Source organism: Podarcis tiliguerta (genome assembly GCF_965153285.1).
Source record: "Podarcis tiliguerta genome assembly, chromosome: 17".
Classification (NCBI taxonomy): Eukaryota; Metazoa; Chordata; class Lepidosauria; order Squamata; family Lacertidae; genus Podarcis; species Podarcis tiliguerta.
The window spans coordinates 17827081-17845445 of NC_139550.1; the positions used below are offsets into that span (position 1 = coordinate 17827081).

The window sequence follows — 18365 nt, forward strand, 5'->3', positions numbered from 1 at the left end:
TCGGCCAGTCCAGGAACATCGGTTCTGTACCACAAGGCTGGGCAAATTATGAGCAAACCAAATGCATATTTTAGCATTTGGGGGAGCTTATTCTGCAGCTCTGAGGAAAAAGTGGCCACTCCGTAAAGCATAAATCAATAGGACTCTATGTGTTGCGATCCTAAGTACAAGTGTGGGATTGCTATAGGCAGGGGCAAAATTTAGCATAATCAGAATGCTTTTTTTTCGTTTTTTTAAGCTTGAAACTTTGGTGAAATTGTTTATGTGTAGCTGGGCTGATCTGAGCTGAGCAGGGTTCCCATGAGTCCAGTTTCCAAATACAGTGGTACCTCTGGTTACGAATTTAATTCTTTCCAGAGGTCCGTTCTTAACATGAAACTGTTCTTAACCTGAAGCACCACTTTAGCTAATGGGGCCTCCTGCTGTAGCCGCTGTGTTATTACTGTTCTCATCCTGGGGCAAAGTACTACTTCTGGGTTAGCAGAGTCTGTAGCCTGAAGTGTTTGTAACCCGAGGTGTTTGTAACCCGAGGTACCACTGTAATTCTTTGTCTCTCCCCAGGACAAGTGGAAGTGGAAATATGCAAATATATGGAAATTTTCTGGCTTTGCATACTTTCTCCGGATTGTATAACTCTTTCTTTCTTGTTTTTGAAAAAGTGTTTGCGTTTATGCTCTTGTTAGATCGTTGGAAACTGCAGCTTGCACAGAATGAAGCATTCAGTAGAAATACTGAAGAGGGTGATAGGCCTGAAGTCCTCTGAGTAATATAGTTAATATTATCTAGGTGGTGCCACTTTTGTGCTTTCAAATCCCTTCTCAAATGCATCTTTTGCGTGAAACGTTTGACGTAATGTTTTATTGCTCACCCCTGACAGAAAATAAGCCCATGTATTAACTGCACTTCCACATATGCTCTCTCTGTTATCTTTGCCTCTTTATTTCCTCCCCTCCAATTCCTCTGTCAAAAGAGATTATAAACTCCTTGGGGCAGGGATCTGTCTGTTTGCCTTGACTAACTATGAAAAGTGCTAGGTGCACTGATGGGATGAGAAAAATAAATGATCATGCGAAACATTTTAATGTCTACTGAAGTGCCAAACTTCCTAGTCAACCCTTAGTCATTTTCTCCTGTTCATGCTTTCATAATGGTTACTGTTGCTGTTGTAAAATGTCTGATTTCGCTGAAATGAAATGCTTGGGCATACTGAATTCCTCACAGGATTTTGTGAACTGTGCATGAGTGATAGGAGGGAGGGAGGTCCCAATTCTTTCTGAATGGCCTGGTTCGCCCAACATGGTAATCCCAATTACATTTTTCTAGACAGTGGCATAGTGTTGGGGCGGGGGTTAGAGGGGTTTTGTGGTTGCAAAATTCAAACACCTGGTGCTGCCTCAATACAGCTGTGCATTTCCGTAACTGGGTTCCATTGAAAACAGCTTCTCCATACAAAGCAGAAAGTGACCTCTCCAGACAACGGAATGACTCTTCTTTTCTTATCTCTGCAACTGCAATCTCCTGGGTGACGTGGACACTGTTAGGTAGTTGAATGCACATGCGAACTCCATCTGTTTAACCTCCATGCAGTCCTGGGTCCTGGCAACCCACGCTATGTCACTTTTTCTAGGACCATTAAAATGTGTGGGTAGGAGTTCACAACTAATTTGCTCCTCCTGGTCTTTTTCACTCCCATGCCATGCTAAACTAAAACCCAAGTTTGGCTTAGCATGTCACCTGAGCCAGGTCAAGCATGCTCTCTTTAATAACCATGAACTACAGCCAAGTGTCTGTTCTTGGGTACAACTTGTGGTGAAGAAGCAGAGAGCTTATCCACAAGCCCAGGTTAGGACAACATCAGCTTAACTCTGGCTTAGCTGCCACACCGCAGTGAGCTAAAAGGAGTCAAGCAGCTTCAGGCTCCTCTCCAGGAGACCACTGTGGGAGTTTATGCAATCTTGGTAAGCCATAGTTTGGCTTGCCACGACATGTGGACAAACCCAGTGTCTGTTTACTTCTTTAATGTTCCAGTTTGCAAATTCTAATGCAACAGTCAACCTTGTACTCCACAGATATTGCAAAGCAGGGCACCGAATAATGCCTGTCTTTACAGCCACGGTGCACCGCATGACCCTACCCATCATGTTAGATGGATGACAAAATTATAAAACAAGCTGCAAAGCTTTTAGTGGACCTTTAGATTACCCTGCAGTCTCTTAATGTAAGTGAAGCTATAAAGATAAAAACATACAAGCAGAACCTCAGCCTCCTTGCTACCCTTTGCTCTTCATTAGTGTAACACCACTGATTTGGATAAAGTTATTTATGGCCATCACATTTTCAGTTCTCCAAGCATCCCTGCCACACTGAAATGTAACAATGGCTTGAGAGCAAACACAGTGGCATACAATTGCTGACTGGGTGGGTGATGATTAAAGGGATGGAAACGGAGGCCTTGAAGAATCAGCAAGAGTTCACAATTTTGAGAGACACTCCTTGGTCCAGAATACAACTAGACAGAATAGTCCAAGGCATGTTTTCCTTTAGGGGACTTACACCTTTGTAAGTGTGCATGAGATTTCAACAAGTGCCTTAAAAGTCTGTTATTTTAATATGGGGCCCCTTACAGGCAGAGAGCATTTTAGGCGTGTCCAATATGTCTGTGACCACACACACATGCATCGTGCCAAACCCAGAAGTGACTCGAAAATGTCACCAAAAAGGGGTGGAACAGGGTCTTTGCAGGTTTTTCCAATGGGTGTTCTGGTTATATGTGGTTTCAAACAAGTGTGCAATGACCTGAAACACAACCCTAATGCAAATGGGGAGTTGCCCGCACTTGAAGTGATCTCTCTCTCTCTCTCTCTCTCTTAAATTTAATGTTCTAATTTACATTTCAAAGTATTCATTTAAATAACCTTAAATCAATGACTCCTCTTCTTCTATTTCTGTGGTTAATTCTGCATACCATACATCCCTGTATATTTTACATGAACTAAACCATTCGATAATCCATTGTTACATCCACCAAAAGTTATTTACACCGTTGCATTTATCTTAATGCTACCAGCGTTTTTAAATAAACACAATTTTCACCCATATATTCAGGAAACATTTTCCAGTCTTCTTTAAATGTACATTCTTCTTGTTCTCTTATTCTATAAATTAAATCTGTGAGCTGTGCATATTCCATCAGTTTAAGTTGCCATTCTTCTTTAGTTGGGACCTTGCTCGTTTTCCATTTTGGGGCTAAGAAAACACGGGCCGCAGTTGTTGCATACATATGTTACATGTATGCTACTTGAAGTGATCTCTATTACCTCACGTTGTTGTTGTTTTGGGATTGTAACCAATGTAGTATTAAGTGAATGTTCCATCAGAAAGATGATTTCTGCTTCCCCCAATACACACGTTAAATCTTTCCTAAGGATTCCTCCATGCTTCTGCAGCAGATTTAGGGATGGTGCGAGGGTGAGAGGAGTTCTGTTGCACAAGCAAAAATCCTTGCACTAATAGTACATGTTCATTAGCAACCTCCTGTTGTTGTAATTAACAACAACAACAACAACAACAACAACAACAACAACAGCAACAACACGTTTTTGTGTTCTGGACTGGGCCTATACAATTTGCAAGCACACAGGCCAAATAAAGCACACCAGCTCATGCACTGCGGTCTACAAAAAGATAATACAATAAAACTGAGAGACAGAACCAAAGTGGGACAAAACCACACCAGGAAAACATCAGACTGGAAAATGGACTGCACCAGTATAGGAGCCTTAAGATACATTCAGTATCTCACAATAGAAGGCCATGTGCATGAATGTGCAAGTAGAACATGTGTGGTTCCACCCCCCCCCAGCCTCTGCCCCTCCACGGCCAGCATATTGAGTAAGGACATTTTGGAAGTCAAACAGATTCCTTATGTATGAACAAAACCCATTTCAGAATTGCCGTATTTTCTTCAAGGGAGAGACCTGCTGAAGTACATTCGCCGCAACAGGCATTTTTGAGTTTAGATGGTCTGAATTATAAAAGCTCATTACAGGTCTGCCCGACTGCCTTTCTTTTTCTCCTTAAGAATACGCCTTTGCTGAAAGATCTCAGGGTCAGCCAAGCATGAAAGCTTGCAGGTATGCATGAAAGGCATGTGAGATAACCAACTGTTATGGGGCCCCCTGACAAAAGACCATATGTGGCTCTGCCTCACAAAGCAGGGAGGGAAGTTTGCTATTCTTTTTGCAGCTTCGGTTTTGATTCCAAAGCAGTTTGGATTAGGGGTGTGCAATATAATTCCCCCCTCCTCTCCCCAGCACTATGTACACATGTTCAGACTGAACAGAATATTCGTTAGAATTCTATCGCAGACTTCAGATTGGGAATAAAAAACACATACGTGTTGGATTCCTCAAGCCGGCACTGGAAGTAAATGGAAAGCTCAGGCTGCAAACCGAGACGGCTTGCTTAACTTGACTTTGCAGAGTAAGCATGTTTAACTGCATATTAGATTATGGCCTGCTACAGGCCATAATCTTGCTGTGTGCTTAGAGAGCACTTTTCAGGCCATAAAAAAAGCCTGTTAGATCAGGCGAATGACCTGTCTAGTTCAGCATCCTGGTCTTACAGTGGTCAATTAGATGTCCATGGTAAGTCTGTATGCAGGGCAAGGCCATTCTCCTGCAGAGTCAAGAAACTAAGATTTAGAAACATTGTTGTCGTTTAGTCGTGTCTGACTCTTCTTAACCCCATGGACCAGAGCACGCCAGGCTCTCCTGTCTTCCACTACCTCCCGCAGTTTAGTCAAACTCATGCTGGTAGCTTCGAGAACACTGTCCAACCATCTCGTCATCTGTCGTCCCCTTCTCCTTGTGCCCTCCATTTTCCCCAACATCAGGGTCTTTTCCAGGGAGTCTTCTCTTCTCATGAGGTGGCCAACGTATTGGAGCCTCAGCTTCACGATCTGTCCTTCCAGTGAGCACTCAGGGCTGATTTCCTTAAGAATGGAGAGGTTTGATCTTCTTGCAGTCCATGGGACTCTCAAGAGTCTCCTCCAGCACCATAATTCAAAAGCATCTATTCTTCGGCGATCAGCCTTCTTTATGGTCCAGCTCTCACTTCCATACATCACTACTGGGAAAACCATAGCTTTTACTATACGGACCTTTGTTGGCAAGGTGATGTCTCTACTTTTTAAGTTGCTGTCTAGGTTGGTCATTGCTTTCCTCCCAGGAAGCAGGTGTTTCTTAATTTTGTGGCTGCTGTCACCATCTGCAGTGATCATGGAGCCTAAGAAAGGAAAAATCTCTCACTGCCTCCATTTCTTCTCCTTCTATTTGCCAGGAGGTGATGGGACCAGTGGCCATGATCTTCGTTTTTTTTATGTTAAGCTTCAAACCATATTTTGCGCTCTCCTCTTTCACCCTCATTAGAAGCATGCAACCTCCAATTGTCCCTATTCTCCAGGGAAAGTCCTGGATTTACAGATGCAGTCCCAGTTTCTGATTCGATCCTGAAATGTCCTGCTTTTCCTTAAGAAGTTCCTACTTTCTTTGGAGAAATGTTGGAGGATATGGAGTCATGGAACCCCCAAACCAAGGAGACAAGTATCTATACAACCTTTAAAGAGATCTGAAGGCAGCCTTGTATAGGGAAATACTGTATTTTCATGTTTAATGTTTTCTTATGTGTTTATATATATTGAGAGATGTCTGGAGTGGATCAAAGTTTGTGGTGTGGTTTATGGTGATGGTTTGCAGATCCCCACCCCCCCTGCTAGTCCAGATGATTTGGACTCCAGTTCCCATCAGCTGCAGCCAGTATGGCCAATGGTCAGGTATTATGGGAATTCTACTCTAAAATGTCTAGAGGGCACCAGGTTGGGAAAGGCTGTACTAATGAGTAGGGGTTAAACTAGAGTTGAGGCCCATCTCTCACTGAGAGGAAAATAGGATGATAATGTATCCCAGGCAAGCTCTTTTACTCCAGTGAAATTGCTAACATAGCCTTGATCTCAGCATCCTCATCAGGAAGGTGCAATAAATTACTTGCCTTCCTGTTGACCAATTGGACCCTTTTACCTCCCACAATTTCAATTACAAACATATCACCGCAGCCTCACTCAACGAAAATAGAATGTTACAGGCACGCTACAGGGGTGTATTGATAATTAAGATTCCTTTCTAATGCTCTATTCCTAACAAAATAATTTCAGCATAATCACTAATTTGACAGAATGTTTTAAAATGATTTACAATTAAGAGTTAATGTCCATGGAACAGAACATTGCCATAGGTTAATGGTCTCCTGCTGCTGCATAAATGCAAGAACGTTTATTTTCCAAGTGGGAGGCATTGATCCTCTGACAGTGTTCTATTACAATGACATTATTTCCATTATACCTAATGTCTAGTGCAGGATGAACCATTATCTGATACAAGCCAGTGTGGCAGATTGACACAGTTGCTGTGTTATACTGCGTGTTGACCTAGTTGCTCTTGCAGATGGGCGATTGAGCTTAAAGACCAGAGCCCAATTGAAGTTTCTAGCCTTACTTTATTTTTATTTCACTCCTTCTACCATCCAGGCCTACTTTACCTTCTTATTAGGTCCACTTTGAACTCCAGCTTCACCCCGCTTTTCAATTTCAGTTAAGAACCCAAATGATGTTTTCATGCATCCAAGATTTGGTTGAAGTTACACTGCATGATGGGTTTTATAGTCTTGGATGCACACACACACACACACACACACACACACACACACACACTATATAGGGATTATATACATAGTTAGGCTTCTGCTGACTAGGAGCCAGGAAGCATTTATTTATATCTGTATTTAACAGATATATATAGCATGCTTTTTAAGAGACATGCTTCACATGCGTTATGAATCAGAGCTAGAGCAGACACAGGAGAGAGGGTTTGTGTCTATTTGTGTCAAGAAGTAAGTATAATATTACTGCAACACGGATGCAAATAACTGAATGCATGCTCTCTACTTTTGCTGGTGTATCTGTTTACCAACAAACTCAAGCCCAGACACGCTATTAAAGCACCCAGCATTTTTAAATATAAAAAGCCTATGCTTAATTCTCACATTTTCTAGAACGGTTATCACTTAATGGCATCCAGTCACTGTGCTAGCAAGGGTTTCCATAGGAAATTGCCTCATATTCTCAGTACTTTCCTGAAACTCGTTGAACCCTCTTTCTCCCTTGTTCTTCTTCTTTTTATATCTGTTACCTCTTCAAATATGCCACAATCAGCTCAGAATAGAATTCCTTTGCAGCAATGACCACTGCCAAGGTACCTGCTTATTCTGCTGTGAAAATGTTAAAGGCTCAGAGAACAAGGCCTTGGTAGGCAATTTCCCCATATATATGTGTTTGTGCGAGTGTATTTAACATGGTTCTTTATTTATTATTTGCAAACTTTTAGTAATCTCCTTGGGGCAGGTCATGTCTGTTGTTGTTGCTGCTGCCGTTCCTGTTTATAAAACTCTTGTAAAGTTTATACTGTTCTGTAAAGAACTATGGACGCTGGTGACACAATATGGAGGAAGGATTGTTGTAGGAGCCCCCTGGTATCTTTACACAAGTTGAGCGTTCTTTCTCTCTGTGTGTGCTTTGCACACAAACTGAGATTATGACTGGGCAATATATTGAAACCGGTTTGATGTCCATATTATGATAACAGCTTTGAAGTCCATATTGTGTTAACTGTTTCATAATTTTTGACCTGGCAATGTATCACAAATCATGGGGTGTGTGTGTGTGTGTGTTATGCAAAAATCACAATGTGGGAAAAACCGTGAAGCCAGCCAATGCTTCTCTTGATTCGAGTGTCAGAACAACTTGGCCACAATAAGAAGAGAGAAGAGAAGAGTTTAGATTTGATATTCCGCTTTATCACTACCCGAAGGAGTCTCAAAGCGGCTAATATTCTCCTTTCCCTTCCTCCCCCCACAACAAACACTCTGTGAGGTGAGTGGGGCTGAGAGACTTCAAAGAAGTGTGACTGGCCCAAGGTCACCCAGCAGCTGCATGTGGAGGAGCGGGGAAGTGAACCCGGTTCACCAGATTACGAGTCCACTGCTCTTAACCACTACACCACACTGGAAATTTTGCCCATGGTATGACTATTTCCCACCTTCCCATTTTGACTTTCTGGCACCCTATCTGCATAACTTAGCAGTTCTAAAATATAGACGCGCTTTAACTCTCGCAAGATGGAATGTATTGCCCTTGGCTGTACTTGAGAGACGATTCCAACAGATTCCACATGAAAAACTCTTATGTCCCTGTGGAGATGGCAGTACCGAATTGGTGGCACATGCCCTTCTGGCTTATATTTTTGAGGAATGAGATTATCACCCCTCTTTTATTGTCCATTCCAGGTCGCCCAACCACTGCCACAGTGCCCTTTCTCTTGCTAGATCAAGATGAGCAGGTGACACCACAGGTAGCCAGGTTTTTAGCTTGGGCAATCAGAATTAGTTCCACTACTTGACTATTGATTCAAAAACCTAAAATATATTTTATATAATTGACTTTTTATTTCTATTCTTTGCATATTGTATTGTTGTTTTATTGCTAAGGCCAATGGCTGGCACAAATAAAGTTTCATCATTCATTCATTCTCTTGATTCCTGAAGCCCCTGTGACAGGGGTATGTAGAGGCATTGGCTGGCATCATGGTTTTTTTACACATCGTGATTTTCGCTGGCACCTGCTCTTGTGATTTGCTACCCCCTGTGTTAGCCAGGGGAATTCTGAGCCAACAGACTAAAGCCCCTGTTAACTCTGTTGCCTCTACATACCCCTCTCCTTATTTCAGACATTGTGATATAACAGTGTATTGCAATGTTTAGCTGGTTGCTAAACACGATGTTGAAAACCGAGTATCACCCAGCCCTAGTTGAATCATAAACACAAGTTTATCCCCAGAAAGAGGTTATTCTTCACTTCACTAATATTGCATTGCAGTAAGAAGCACTGTGTAGCTTTACAGCTGTTTCAGGTCTCTGTTAGCTGGTGTCCATTTCCAAAATAAGGTGCTGAGGAAAACCCTCCCCTCAAAAAAAAATTTTTTTTTTTAAATGGCCCTGTTATGTACTGAAGTTCTCACCCTGGGCCAGCAGGGGGATACTGTAGATAGTTATGCAAATGAAGGATCGAAAGTGACGTTCAGTGATTGGATAGTTTGTATGCAAATGAAGGATCGAAAGTGACGTTCAGTGATTGGATAGTTACAGAAAATGGTTACTGTTGCATTCTAATGGAGCTCTATAAGCAGGCTGACTAAGCTCCTCGGTTCAGTTCTGTTCCAGCTTATAAATAAAGAGCTGCTTTGGAAGAATCGCTGTGTCGTCTGATATGTTTGCCCACAACTTAACAGCCCCATGACCTTTCCTGAGCTGGCTAGTCTAAGGCCAGTTTCACAATATAGACAAATTGTAATGAACATCTGAAACAAACTGGATCTATGGAAGGTCGAGTGAATTCTGACTCCTTCTGATCTACTTTGATCTACTTTCCTGTGAAAGCAGGTTCTTGTTGTTATCTTCATGGGCATTTTCAAGAATGATGTACTAAGTGCCTTGGCATTCCTGGTGTTTATCTCTGCAATCTCCCTCCATAATACTAAATACTAAAAATACTTACCTTGTCAACTTAAATCCCGCCATATAACTGTGACATTGATAATTTAAATGGAAATACATCCTAAAAGCAATACAGTGGATTCTAGTTACCAGTGATTGCCAAATCTGAATAATTATAGTTGGTCACGTGAAAGAACCTTGAATCACTGTCAGCCTACTTCACCAACCAGGTGTTCCCCAGATGTTTTGGACTACATTATCCATCCCATCCCACACAGCTGTGTGGCCGGGGGCTGATGGCATCATCAATGCAATAGCGTTGAGTAATACAGGCCAAATGCAAAGCAAAAATTAGTAAGCCTGCCTTACAGATTATTAAAAAAAAATAGAAGGGTTTTGGAGTTTGCCTTTGTGCAATCTAGGTTTTAATTAAAGGCTACAATAGAAGCTGTGTACTATGGCAGTCAAGATAAGCAGCCTCTCTCACGCTTTGGACATATAAATGTGGTTATACAGCAATTCATTCATTTTCAAAATGTAAAAGAAAAACAAACAACCTGCTTCTTCTCAGCCATTTAAGCAAGTCAGCAGTAAGTTTTCCAGACAATACCATCACCATCAAGGTAATATGCACTTATGAAGAAGCAAACTGAGGTGTATTTATAATCCTTATCTGTCTGTTCTGCATCTGGAAATGTCTGACCATTTAGTGAGTAGAGTGGATCTATGATTCAAAATGACTGGCCAAAGAATGAATTTACTTAGCTTGCTCTCTTTTTTTAGTCACTTGGGGATTCCAGCCCATGAACCTACATTGTTGTTGTTGTTGTTACTATTATTATTTCAATTTATATACCATCCTGTATCAAAATATCTCAGGGAGCTATGCAACGTTAGAAACACCTTACAAAACATCACTCATAAAAATAATAATAGAAACATAGTAAACAGCATACCGGCAGACTGATGGTAAAATAATCATCACAATAACAGTCTTCTTCCCCACACTTTCACAGGCCATTGATTATTTAATAGCCATAGATAGGCCTGGGTAAAGAGGAATGCTTTTGCCTGGCATCTAAAGCAGTGGCATGCGGTTAGTGGACTAGGGGACTAGGCTAGGGGGACTGGTTCTAGCTAGCTTTGTGCCTGATGTGCTAGCAACAGGGAGGTGTTTTATGTTGGGAAGTTGTCCAGTATGATCCTACCTGGAACCTGAAATGGTTGTTATTGTTTAGCCGTTTAGTCGTGTCCGACTCTTCATGACCCCATGGACCAGAGCATGACAGGCACTCCTGTCTTCCACTGCCTCCCGCAGTTTGGTCAAACTCATGCTGGTAGCTTTGAGAACACTATCCAGCCATCTCATCCTTTATCGTCCCCTTCTCCTTGTGCCCTCCATCTTTCCAAAACATCAGGGTCTTCTCCAAGGAGTCTTCTCTTCTCATGAGGTGGCCAAAGTATTGGAGCCTCAGCTTCAGGATCTGTCCTTCTAGTGAGCACTCAGAAATTCTTCTCTCTGTGCAATTTGGTTCATACCATGCAGGTGTTAGCAAATCCGTCATTGGGAAGCTGATAAAGGTAACATGCAAAGCAATATACTGCTCTTGTGTATATATATATATGTGTGTGTGTATGTGATTTCCTTTGCGTGACCACGTGGCGACAGCCGCAGCCCCCAGGGATCACAATGAAGGAATAAGACTCTGATGTTATATGAATTAAAATTAGGCCACAACTTTATTAAACTTCTGAATGTAGGAAGACCTTGGCTTAGGCCTTGGGCGTGTATCCCTCCCAGCCCCCCAGCCGGGGGGAACTAGGGCACATCAGGGTAAATGGGATATTGTGGTGCTCTGTGAGACGTAAGTGTAGCAGGCAGCCAAGCCCATATCCCCGCACGAAGGGTAGTTCACTGATGACCTTTCAGTGTATGGCCAGTGACACCCATATATATAACCCCTCTTAGAGGGGGGCCCTGGAATTGCCGCCGCGGGGGGGGGGGGTGAGTCACCACTTCACACACCCCCATATAGGGAAGAAAAGACTAAAGGATTCCACCCAAGGCCATAACCGCAAAAGTTGTGACAAATTGCTGCGGGGAAGACAAAACCTGCCAATGAAGGAAAATTTCTTCCCAGTCCTTCAACAGCAACCAGTCAAAGACCATAGCAGCTCCCGTTAAACAGGAAGAAAAAGTTAACCTGCAAACAAGAAACATTAAACTAAGGGAGGGTGAATCTCCAGCGCCTACTACCTGGCTATTGTCAGCTCCACCCCCTGTTTATAAATGGGGCTGGCTCCACCTCCCAGCAAGAAACTGAGGCTGGGCGTGAACCTCCAAAAATTAACATTGAGAGGCAAGCCAGTCCCTGTTTGCCAGTAAGCTCCCTGGGAACTGTAGCACCACGCACGATCCCGCAAAGGGCACCCACAATGTAAAGTGTGAGTGCTCATTATCTGAACTGCAAGCAAGCAATAATGGGATGAAATGTCTCGGTTTGCAGCTGAAGAGCTAGTATTTTATAACTGCAAAAGCCTCATCAGCCTCCAGCTTCATCTGTGTGGGGACTCTGCTGCGCAGGATTATCCGGTGCAAACAATCCGAGTGTGAAATATGGGTAAACCACATACCAAACTGGTACTGCAGATCCAGCAGCACAATAGTTTAATTACATTGTGGTTGCTTTCAAAGCCTTCGGTGCAAAGTGCTGTGGCTGCTTCCTTTTAGTGTGCGGTTTTGGAGCCAGGCAGAGGGTGGAATGGAAAACTGCCCAGTGTGCTCCAACAGACATATAATTAAAGCCTATGAGGCATGATAGGACATGTGCTAAAAGGAAGTAGCTGCTTTCTGTGCCACCGGCACCAGCTTAAAATGAAAGGCCCCAGTTCTACGATGGTTGCAGGCAGTTATTAAAATTTTGCAGAAACTTATTGGGCCCTTTATTTATATGGATTGTGCAAGACATCAAGTATTAAACAGCAGGAGATTGCCAGTGTGGTGCAGTACAGGGTTTCACAATTTTGGGTCTCCAGCTGTTTTTGGACTACAACTCCCATAATCCCTAGCTAGCAGGACCAACGGTCAGGAATGATGGGAATTGTGGTCCAAAGAAAACACCACCTGGAGATCCAAGTTTGGGAAACCCTGGTTTAGAGTGTTGGTCCAGGAGAACCAGGGAGACCAGAGTTCTAATTCCCGTCCAGCCACAAAGCATCACTTTGGTCTTTGGTCAGTGTTACTGCCTTTCAACCTAACCTGCTTCTCAGAGTTGCTGTGCAAATAAATGGTGAATGATTATATATGGTAGGGCAGAAACGTCAATAATAAGGTCCTAAGAATATAGCCAGGTGGCAGCCTACAGCTTTGCAGACCCTACAAGTGTCCCTATTTTCCAGGGACAGCCCTGGATTTACAGAAGCCATCCCGATTTCTGATTTGATCCCGGAATGTCCCACTTTTCCTTAGGACGTCCTGCTTCCATCAGAGAAATGTTGGAGGATATGTTAGGATGTCCCTATTTTCATTGGAGCAATGTTGGAGGGTGTGGAGTTATGTGATCCCTCCAAGCCAAGGAGATAAGTAACTATACAACCTTTAGAAGAGATCTGAAAAAACAGCCCTGTATTAGGGAAGTTTTTTCCATGTTTAATGTTTTATTATGTTTCTATATATGTTGGAAGCCGCCTAGAGTGGCCCCAGTCAAGATGGACAACGTATAAAACAATAACACAGTTGTACCTTGGAAGCTGAATGAAATCCTTTCTGGAAGTCCATTCGACTTCCAAAATGTTTGGAAGCCAAAGTGTGACTTCTGATTGGCTGCAGGAAGCTTCTACAGCCAATCGGAAGCCGCAGAAGCCCTGTCGGACGTTCAGCTTCCAAAAATAGTTTGCAAACTGGAACAGTCACTTCCGGGTTTGTGGCATTTGGGAGCCAAATGTCCAAGAGCAAAGCTGTTCGAAAAATAAGGTACAACAGCAACAACAATGGAATAGAATGTCCCTATTTTCATTAGGTAAATGTTGGAGGGTATTTGCTTGGGGTACCATTTACAGCCTAAAGGCCATGCTCCCTTCAGGACAAATTTCCATGGCCTACATGCCAGTGGTACAGAGGCAGAAGTGGCTAGAGCAATGGCTATAAATATTATCTTCATACGGAGGCCTAGTTTCTACACGCTTCAACCCCCCCACCCTTCTATCCAGGCAAGCAAGCACCACAACGACACATTTCCACCAGGCAAAAACACTCAAGGAGAGCTTGAAGCTAGAGGTGTGGTTGGATTGGGGATGTGTCCTGGATCCAAAATAACTCCATAAAGCAGATTGGGATTTATTTTTATTTCTCTGCATGAAAAACTCTTACCTGCCAAATCCTCCCTTTTATAGCACTGTGTCAAGATCCCGGAATCTCACCTCCCTACTCCAGTCCTAAAACTTTTCCTTGTGTTTTCTTTCTGTATAGAGGGCGGAACCGACTTTCAGATCCAAACAGCCTACCTGTGTATGAGAAGTGGAAGTACCAGAGAAATGAATGGGATGTTATTATTTGTTGGGTAGTAGGTTTTTTGTGGTTTTTTTGGTGTGTGTTTTAAATGCAGCATTCCAGAAAATATAACCAGTGGCACACATCCAGTTCCTATTCTGAAAGCAGAGAAGTGGATGCAGCTGTTTTTTGTGTCTGGTTGGTGCCAGTTTGATAGTGTGTAATCATATTTGCATAAAGATAAAAAGGAAGGTGTTATAGAACAGAGTAGAGCCTATGGTTTCACCATGCATTAAAGGTAATTTTAGACTAATTAGGTATAATTTGTTAAGGAATTCTTCCTGGCAATCACGACTCTGATTTTGTAATTATAGGACAATGCTTACTGTGGCTTTCAAAGGCAGCACAAAGTGCCCCCAAGGGGGTCGTGTCCCACACTAGGCAGATCTAATGGTGCCACAAAAGACAGGTGTTTTGTCAGATTTCAGCCACACACTTTCACACCTGCAACGCATTAACTATAACAGTGACGTTAATGAAAACCAGGTGCTTGTTCCATAGCCTAAATGAGGAGCTGGCATTGAGGCTTTCGGTTTGCTACCTGGAGACTCCCCCATCTCTCTGTGGAAAAGTTTTGAAAGCTGTCATCCAATTTCTCTCTCTCTCTTCATTTCAAACTTTTCTCTCTTTTTTTGGTTCAGGAGGAAACCCAGGCTTGTGAGGAAGCTTGCTCTAATGTTTTCCTGTGCTTTGGTCTGTGTCATCTTCTTCAAGCACCCCCAGCATTGTAAGAGTTAAATACAGGTTTGCTGCTCTGACCCAGAGGTGCCCAGGATTTGGAGGGCAAATGGAGGGGGAAGCAAAAACCCTGGTCTTATTTGCTCAGCTTCAGGAATCTTGTGTGCAAAGCTGAATGTCCATTGAAAATTCCTAGCCCAACAAAATTTGCAGGAAGGCGTACCAAGATGCAGAGTGTGAGCAGCTGCTGCTACGGCGCATGATCCGACCGAAGGGACTTTAGTTGTTTCAGACTTGAAGGGCTGCAGTCTAATGCGGAAATGAGTAATGGATGCCTTAAGCAAGGGCTCTTTATAATAAAGCACAAGGTTTTCATTGTGAATGGGGCCGATGTCATTTTAATGTTTTGTTATGGACCGCGAAACTCAAAGAAAGCTCCACTTTTTATATAGCAGTCTATTTCTAGTCTATTCCACCCTTTTCTTTTCTTTTCTTTTCTTTTCTTTTCTTTTCCTTTTCTCGATTCAGAGTTATCCATTCACTCCTAAACAGTTAAGCAAAAGTTAATAATGGCTCTGCAAACCTGCCCTCCATTCTCAGCGGGAGGCTGGTTAATTATTTGACTTCTCCCTAGCACATGACACTACCTCGACAAAAACAATTAATGTTCCCACACTGAGGGGGCAAGAAGGTGGAGGACCCGAATGGTGGTGCTGTAGGTGACACTCAACTGCGAAGCCTTAATTAAGAGACAAAACGTGTGAGCTGGACTTTCCTAATCAAGGCTGCAGGTGGTGGTTGATGATGACGAAACATTCAGATGTTCTCTTGTGTAAGCAGCTACTTACTCATTCAAAACTAGCAGGAAGAGGAAGGTTGGTCTGTAAAATTGGAAGGGGAAACCGGTGAATATCCAGATGTTGCAATGCCTTTTTCTGGTCCAAGATGTTGTCTGAATCCATGGCTTTCCTCCCTGAAGGTATGGAGTCAAAGGCCTAGGTCATGATACCTTATCCCTCTCTAGTTCTCCTTGCAGCTTCCCTGTGTTTTCAAGCTATTTCAATGACTGTCCTGCATTGCTGCTTGGCCACAACCCCATCTCTGGCTACAGCTGCTGTCCTAGCCATCTGTCAGACCAGCCAGGGACTATGTGGCACCAATGTTTGAGGTCACTGGTGAATATTGGGCTCACTGATGGCCCAACTTTACTCTCACCACAGTTGAGAGCAAGGAGGGTAAGCAGGTGAGTCCTGGTGGTCAGCTACAAATACTAAACTGATTGACTCCTCTATTCATTGGCACAAAGGTTATGCTGGGCAGCTTTTAGTGACTCACTCAGAAGGGTGATTCATAGCCCTTGTCACTGATTGACTATCATTCATACCTAGCTTAGAGTATGAGCCTAAGTGCACCTATATTCATATGCCCACTGATGGGATATGTTAGGGAATTGTACACAAGCAACATTAGGTTCACAAATAACCTCCCTCTTAGCCCCTAATTTTCTGTGATATTTTCAGTTCTTAAAGTTATGGGAAGAAGCTCTGTTCATTTGTTATTTGTGAGTGCAAGTTGTTATGTGTGTGTAGGGCCGTGGGTGGTGCTGTGGTCTCAACCACTGAGCCTCTTGGGCTTGCCGATCGGAAGGTCAGCGGTTCAAATCCCCACTACTAGGTGAACTCTCATTGCTCTGTCCCTGCCAACCTCACAGTTTGAAAGCATGCAAGTGCAAGTAGATAAATAGGTACTGCTGTGGCGGGAAGGTAAATGGCATTTCCGTGCGCTCTGGCTTACGTCACGGTGTTCCATTGCACCAGAAGCAGTTTAGTTATGCTGATCAAATGACCCGGAAAGCTGTCTGTGGACAAACACCAGCTCCCTTGGCCTCAAAGTGAAATGAGTGCCCCAACCCCATAGTCACCTTTGACTGGATTTTACCATCCAGGGATCCTTTACTTTTTACCTATGTGTGTGTGTGTGTTTTAATCCTTAATACAGTGGTACCTCGGGTTACAGATGCTTCAGGTTACAGACGCTTCAGGTTACAGACTCTGCTAACCCAGAAATAGTACCTCATGTTACAAACTTTGCTTCAGGGTGAGAACAGAAATCGCACAACGCTGGCGTGGCAGCAGCGGGAGGCCCCATTAGCTAAAGTGGTGCTTCAGGTTAAGAACAGTTTCAGGTTAAGAACAGACCTCCAGAACAAATTAAGTTCTTAACCCGAGGTACCACTGTATGTAACTCAACTTTGTTTCCAAAACCAGTAATTGGAGCCCTGCATGCCTTGGCCTTCTGCCTCCCCACAGCATGCTTTAGCATTAAAGAACATGACTGAAATGCGCTGTCTTCAATGCGCATCATGTGTGGCCCTTGGACTGTGTAGTGGACAGCAATCCGAGCGCTGTCTTTCTAAGCACACAATTATTTTTAATTACCCTTCCACTGAAGCCAAACAGAAGCCCAGCCAGGTCATCCTGAACAACATGGCTCATAAGTTTTATGAACCCTGTTGCATGGCACAATGCTGTGCTACACAGCCACCTTTCACGGAGCAGCCATCTACCCGTCAGCCAAGAACACACATTGCTTTTGCTGATGTGCTACATCTCCCCTCTCAAAAGGCTTGTCATATAAGTTTGACATCGACTATTAAAATGGTTAGTGTTGGACTCGATAAATCTCTCATTACTATGCCCTTGCCTCTGAATTTCAAGCAGATGGTGGCACTTGTTATTGAGGGCGTATGTGTATCAGGTCTTTCCAGGCTGGTTTAATGGCCTCTTGTTAGTGTAGGATAACTCATTATCCGGCTCTGCCACAAACTGAGAAGACACAGAATTTCCTTCTTCTTACCTTTACCTGCTCACATTTTAATGTTCTGGTCAGACAGTTTCCAATGATGGCGTCTTTTTTGTGGTCCTGCTGGTGGTGAAGAAAGGCAAAAACAATTCTTGCAAAGACGGGATGTGGAGCTATATCAAGAAGAAGATACAAATGACTGCAAATTTCATTCTGCCTAACATTCATTTCTGTCCATATACAAGTGACTGGGGATGGGAGAGGGAGTTCTAGCTGAACCAAACGTATGCTACACACAGTTTTTGTTATTCTGATGAATTCTGCTGCTCCAGGTGTTGTAGCCTGAAGAGACAAAAGCCCAATTCATGTGTTCCACAACACACCAGTGGTTTTAAACTGGGAATACACAGTAGATATGCACATGCTATCCCCACCCTTTGCACACTTTTCACACTCACAAATGGAGCTTGTAGGCACATTTGGCTGAATGTAATTCCAAGTCTCCCTGCAATGCAAGCGTGTTGGAACCTTCAACCAATTGCACTTGCCTTCAGACATTGTGCCCTCAGACCTTCGTGCTTAAGATAGGAAGGTCTGGGGAGAGGGGGCACACTTGCTCCCCCTAACCGGTTTAAAGCCTCACGTTTTCTTTCAAAAAGGGCTAAAGTGTCGCTCAGAGGAATGGCCCCCACACGGTTGATGTTAAATTGCAGCAAGATTTGCTTTCCATGAC

General features: G+C 43.2%; 1 long non-coding RNA gene across 1 annotated transcript in view; it reads left to right on the forward strand.

Moving 5' to 3' along the window:
• LOC310668028 overlaps window positions 1-15753 on the forward strand; it is a 44252-nt gene extending 28499 nt beyond the window's left edge. The window contains exon 3 of the long non-coding RNA XR_014506557.1: window positions 14794-15753. This is a non-coding gene — a long non-coding RNA (uncharacterized lncRNA). The remainder of the gene's footprint in view (window positions 1-14793) is intronic.
• The last annotated feature ends 2612 nt before the right edge of the window (window positions 15754-18365 follow it).